General features: G+C 39.6%; 1 non-coding gene across 1 annotated transcript; it reads right to left on the minus strand.

Moving 5' to 3' along the window:
• Nucleotides 1-2,327: 2,327 nt before the first annotated feature.
• LOC121209228 (small nucleolar RNA R71) lies at nt 2,328-2,434 on the minus strand. Its single transcript, XR_005904345.1, has one exon. It is a non-coding gene; the product is annotated as a small nucleolar RNA R71 (small nucleolar RNA).
• Between the last annotated feature and the right edge of the window lie 4,486 nt (nt 2,435-6,920).

Raw genomic sequence — 6,920 nt, forward strand, 5'->3', positions numbered from 1 at the left:
TTATTTTATATCTTTTTGTTGTAGTATTTCCAGCCCAAACGTTCGCATGTTTGGCGGTGATCAAACTGGCAAAGGATGCTTAAGTTAAAGCCTCTAGTTGCTGTCACTTCTTAATGGTTTGCTAATGCTAAAGTGAGTGCTTCTCGATTGTGGGAGGCAATTAGAACTTGTGGTATGAAGGTGGAGTGATAGCATTTGCTATAGTTCCCTTTGCATATTCCCAAGCACTCTCTTATTGCTTGGATGGTCATTCTCAATAAGCTCCCTACTCAGTACTGCTTACTTGATTTAGGGATTTCTTTTGATACTGTTGCTTTTCTATGTGAATGCTACAAAGATGCATCGTCAAATTTTTTTTGTGTTCAGTTGATAAACCGTAATTTATACATATTTTTACCCCATGTTTAACGCATTTTATGGATGATTTCCCATTAGAATTGGTGAATTCGATGCTCCTAATGCTTTAATTTCATGTTTTATACTTAGGAGATCATAGGAGAGAATGGGCCAAAGTATGAATTCAACACGGCCTGGACCTCCTCACACGGGCAAACCACACGGCTGTGTCAATTTGGCAGATTCAAAGCACGACTCACACGGGCGTGTCCCTGCCGAGCCCAAGTTGAGTCCAATTCAGAAAATGCCAATTTTGAGGGCTTCTAGGCATTCAAAAGCCTATAAATACACCCTAGAGGAGGAAAGTAAGGGACACACAAAGAGGAAGGAATGAATTACTCGAAGAAAGCTGATTGATCCATCTCAGAAGTCGGTTTCATCATCAAGACTGGATATCTCCCCTCAACTTCCCTTCAGGAGTTTTGGGTTTTCTTTATGTTTTGTATTTGTTATTCTTCTGAGATGTTTTCCTTTTTAGTTATGAACTGAATCCCCTAAATACCTAAGGGGAATGAAACTTAAGACGAATCTTGTTATTATTTTCTGAATTGTATGATAAATATTTAACTTGTTCTTAATTCTTGTTTTGATATCCCAGGATACTGATTTAAGATAAGCTTTTATTCATAGGAGGAATAGACCCTGTGTAAGAGTACATTTGATTGTGTGCCTAGAGATAGGGTGACAAGATTTTGCTCGATTAAGGTGAAACCTAATAGGGGGATCCATAAATCGAGTTAATGCAACCCAAGAGTGTTAATTAGAGAAAAGTCTCAATTATTCAATCTAGGGATTAGATGTTTTAGTCTTGAATAGGGATAATAACATAACTTAGGGATCTCTGCGGAACTAGTTAAATGAATAAATTGTCTGATTCAGAGCCAGAATAACAAGTACAGTCTAGGTGGATTTTTCCTTAGATATTGTCTTAATTCAATCATTTTCCAAAAGTAATCCCCCAATTCTATTCTCTGTGAATTCTTAGATTAGTTAATTAGTTAGTTAAAACAAAACCACCTTATTTTTAGGCTAGATAATAAAAAGACAGTCCTTACTAGTACTTTTAGTTCCTTTAGGTTCGACAATCCGGTCTTGCTAAAACTATACTACTGTTCGATAGGTACACTTGCCTACATCGCGATAATAGTTAGTTTCAAGAACGATTAATTATAAATATATAAAACTTATCACACAAAATCACGCGATCAAGTTTTTGGCGCCGTTGCCAGGGAACAAGATATTAGGAACACTCAATTTTTATTACTTTAGCCATTTATTTTCCTTACAATTTAATTTAATTTAATTTTTATTATTTATTAATTTACTTTTTCTTTCTCTTGGTAGGTTTTTATAGTTTATGACTAGAATAAACCCGTCAGGACCACTACTTTTTGACGAATAAATCGATCGTACAGTTTGTAGAAACCAATGAGAAATATGGCGAAGCTTAAGATACATAGAGAACGAGTAAGAGGACGATACTTAACCGCCAACCGAAAAGATGGCTGAAAACCAAGACAATCAGCTACCTCCTATAATTGTGGTTAATCAAAATCCTACTCCATGCACTATGTATGATTATGCTAAACCTTCTTTAACAAGAACTAAATCGAGCATAGTTAGACTTGCTGTAGCTGCAAATACTTTTGAACTAAAACCTAACACTATTCAAATGATACAGTAATTTGTTCAGTTTGATGGTTTGCAGGATGAGGATCCCAACACTCATTTAGCAAACTTTTTGGAACTATGCGATACATTTAAAATTAATGGTGTTTCTGATGATGTCATTCGTCTTCGGTTATTCCCTTTTTCGTTAAGGAACAAAGCTAAACAATGGTTGAACTCGTTACCACGAGGGTCAATTATTACTTGGGAACAAATAACTGAAAAGTTTTTACTAAAATATTTTTCCACCGGCTAAAACAACTAAATTACGTAATGATATCTCTTCGTTTGTGCACATGGACTTAGAAACTCTTTACGATGCATGGGAGAGATACAAGGACTTATTGAGAATGTGCCCTCACCATGGGTTACCGCTTTGGCTTCAGGTTCAAACATTCCATAATAGCCTGAATCCTTCGACTCGACAAATGGTTGACGCAGCTGGTGGCGGAACCATCAATAATAAAACACCTGAAGATGCTTATGAGTTTATAGAGGAGATGTCACTGAATAACTATCAGTGGCAAGTCATGAGGACTAAGCCAACTAAAACAGCAGACGTTTATAACGTCGATTCAGTTACTATGCTGTCAAACCAGGTAGAACTTCTGAATAAAAAGATTGACGGTTTTCTTAGTTCTTCACAGGTTCACCTAGTAATGCAGTGCGAAGCAAGTGGAGGTGGAACAAGCCATTCGGAATACCAACCTTATGGCCATAACATGGATAACGAGCAGTTAAATTACATGGGTAATAATCCTCGATCTCAAAACAATCCATATAGTAACACTTACAATGCAGGTTGGAGGAACCATCCAAATTTCTCGTGGGGCGGTCAAGGAAATCAAAGACCACAACATCCTCCGGGTTTTCTACAGCCACCCTATCAAAAAGAAAAGAAATTGAACCTTGAAGAGATGCTCAAAAAGTTTATCTTGATGTCAAAAACCCGTTTTCAAAACACCGAAACAGCACTTAAAAATCAACAAGCGTCAATCCGAGGGCTCGAAATTCAGATAGGCCAGCTTTCTAAACTAATCTCCGAATGACCACAAGGTAGCTTGCCAAGTAATACTGAACCCAACCCAAGCTAACAGCTCAACGCAATTAATATTCAAGATGACGAAGGAGTCGTTGAGCCTGAGCTAGAACCGAGGCAAGAAACTATGGTAAGCAAAGGTCAAGGTGAGGTAGGTTATAATAAAAACAAATCAATGAATGTCGAATATAAACCTCGTGTGCCATACCCCAACGCGACAAAGAAAGACCGCTCAGATGAACAATTTGGTAAATTCCTTAAACTCTTAAAAAAATTACATATTAACTTACCGTTTATTGAAGCCCTATCGTAGATGCCAAACGCAATGAAATTTTTAAAGGAGCTTTTAGCAAATAAGAGGAAGTTGGACAAGGCGTTGCATGTGGAGCTAAACACAGTTTGCTCAGCTATTCTCCAAAATAAACTACCTAACAAACTAAAAGATCTAGGGAGTTTTATGATTCCTTGCTTAATTGGTAGTTTAGATGTTAATAATGCATTAGCTGGTTTAGGGGCTAGTATTAACGTCATGCCCTACAAAATGTTCAAACAATTAGGTCTCGGGAAACCCAAACAAACTAGGATGAGCATTCAATTAGCAGACAAAACTATAAGATTTCCTAGGGGTATTATTGAAGATGTGCTAGTTAAAATCAATAAATTTATATTTCCAGTTGACTTTATTGTTTTAGACATAGAGGAAGATAGCAACACTCATTTGATCTCAGGAAGGCCCTTTTTAGCAACTGCTAAAACGATTATTGATGTTGGCACAGGTGAACTCACACTCCGTGTGGGAGACGAAACAATCACTCTTCAAGCCCGCAATTCTGGCAACACATCGAAAATTAAAGGTGATCGTTTAACCCATTCTACTAAAACTGACAATATGGTACAACCCACTTTGCAGGAAATGAGTCTGAAGGAAGCACATGAGTCATTCTCAAGCAATAGTAGAGGACCTGTTCATGAAGATTGAAGGTTACAAATCGAGGAGCTAGATGAATGGCGGATACATAAACCGAGAACACACGATAAACCAAAACTTCACCAGAACGAGCTCAATACTTTTCTAAATTAACTTAAGGTTGGAGATAAAATCTTATTAGATGCCGCAGATCCTCACATTGTCACTACTACACCGAATGAAGAAATCTCTCTTACGGTACTTAGCATTTTTCCTATTCGGTACAGTCGAGGTGAGTCATCCCAAGTTCGGCACTTTTAAGGTAAACAACACCCGTCTAAAACCTTATTTTAATGAGAATGATAGTAGGAATGATGAGTATAAACTCCTCAAACCACCATGATCATTCAATGAAGAGGTAAGTCAAGCTTAGACTATAAATAAGCGTTTCTCAGGAGGCAATCCGAGCACTAACTGTATTAACTTCTTTAAAATTTAGTCTTCAACACCTAACTTACTAATGGAGCTCTTGAATACAGGTTTTCCATAGAGACACGGCCAAGAACACTGGCGTGCTTAGGGCCGTGTGAAAACAGGTCAACGATTTTCCCAAACACGGGCTACGATAAAATGCCACGGCCGTACGACATGACTGTGGGTGAACCTATTAAAATAGCACGAGCGTACGACACACCCGTATCTAGCACCCTTGGTCAAACTTGTTAGATTGACACGGGCGTGGGTCTACATACATGAGTGTAGGAGAAGGGAACAATACCAGACACGGCCGTGCGACACGACCGTGTGCACCCATACGCTCAAGGAATATGGGCATGTACTAAATGTCAGACGCACCCAAACTCAAAATTCACAAATCACACGGGCTGAAATTGGGGAACACGGGTGTGTTACCTTACCTGGCCGTATGCCCTAAAATTTATAAATAGGCTACACTATTTATTGTCTTCTTCACCCAAAAACCCTAACCCTAGCCGCTGCAAGTCCGCACGCCCTCCCCGCCATGCCCCTGCGCCGCTTCCAACTTCATTCTTGATGCTTATTCTTCCATTTTTTATCTTTTGTTCACTCTTTTACCTTTAACTCCACACATTTTTAATGTTATAATCTTCATGTATCTCACACTATGCTATCATTCAAGTTTCATTTCTTTTAAGATTAGTTATCATTCATTCCCCATGACATATTTTTATGAAACTCTCATGCCTTATTCACCTATTCTAAATCAATATTCATAGTTTTCAATTGCTTTTTGTTATTTACCATTACAACTCATGCCATGTACCAAATTTATGCTCTTTATATTTCCATGAAATTCGATGCCCATTCTCATGCCCTTACAATGCCAATGTCACGAAATTATGCTATTAAAATTATTATGTTGGCTGAGTTTGGTTAGTATTAGTAATTTTGGCTGAAATTGTTAGTTCAAATTCATGGCTTTTCAAATCCGTTTACCTACTATTATTCTCCTTTATAATTACAGGTACCATGTCATCCTCACATGGTAAAAAGGCCACTATCCCTGCTTCAAAGAAAAGGAAGGGAGCGTCATCTTCCTCAGGTCCTACCGCGGAAGTTCGTCACCCTTTCCTGAGGTTCCTCATCAGGCCCCAAGAAGAACTCTTCCAAATACTCTGGGCCCGAACTTTAATTGCGGGTAGTTGCATCGACTGGGCTGCAATAGAACAAGTTCAGTTGGCTGATGCGATTCAGGCCCTCCTAACCATCGACCCTTAGGAGCTTTTCTTTAGGATCATCGAGCCGATGTATCTCGAGCTTACGATGGAATTATGCTCCACATTTCATCTTCAGACCGTGATGACGAACTACGATGATCCCGGCACGGTGCAATTTTCCTAGGTGGATTAATCCACCAGCTTAGCATACCAGAATTCGGTACTGCACTAGGTTTATATACAGAGGAATTCAAGGAGGAGAATGACTTACATGCTCTCAACCACCACATCCATCATTCTCCTTCACGATGTTGGGATACACTAGTACCAGGTAGGGCCACCTACAATCCTAGCCTCTCTAAGGCATCGGCTCTCCCTCCATCTCTAAGGTACCTACATGCCATTTTGGCTCACATGATTACAGGACAGCGAGAGAGCACTGGCATCGTCAACACTCACGACGCCTACTTTTTATGGTGTATGTCGCACAGGCATGTCATCGACCTTGCCTATTTCATTGCCCTCGCGATTCAGCACCGGACGGAGTGACATAGGAAGTGGGTCATCTCCATTGGCCCCTATGTTACTCGGTTGGCTAGACACTTCGGGCTCCTCAACACCGCAGCCCAAGAATCATCCTTAACCCTCATTGGTCAGATGTCTCCACAAGGCATCCCGAGCATGCTTAGCATGAGGATGATCGAAAAGTACCGAGGAACCTACCCTCCTCAATATCATCTCGCCCAATCTACTGAGTAGGAGGCCTACGATGTGACAGCCCAAAGTTGGCCCTAGTCGGGAAGTAGTTTCGGGACCGCTAAACCGAGTCACCGAAATGTTTGAATGTGATACTTATTGTCTAGAATATGTAATTATGAATGTGTGAAAATTTCAAGCTTCAATTTGGTTGATTTCATGTGAATTTAGTCAATAGGACTTATGTGAGAAAATTCTAAAATGTGATAGGTCAATGTGTGAGGACCTATTAGTGCATGTGGACAAAGGGGGGGACTTGCATGTCAAATTTCCCCCCCCCCTAATGAGTAGTGGCCGGCCATGACAAGGAATGATGGGCAAAACATGTCATGAAACATGTTTTGTTAGTGGAAGAATAAAATAAGGAGTATGGGTAATAAAGAAACGGAAAACAAATGAAAAAAAAATGTGTGTGTAGTGTTTGTTCCCCCCATTGCCGTGAGCTAAAGAAGAGAAA

Source organism: Gossypium hirsutum, chromosome A10 (assembly GCF_007990345.1).
Source record: "Gossypium hirsutum isolate 1008001.06 chromosome A10, Gossypium_hirsutum_v2.1, whole genome shotgun sequence".
Taxonomy (NCBI): domain Eukaryota; kingdom Viridiplantae; phylum Streptophyta; class Magnoliopsida; order Malvales; family Malvaceae; genus Gossypium; species Gossypium hirsutum.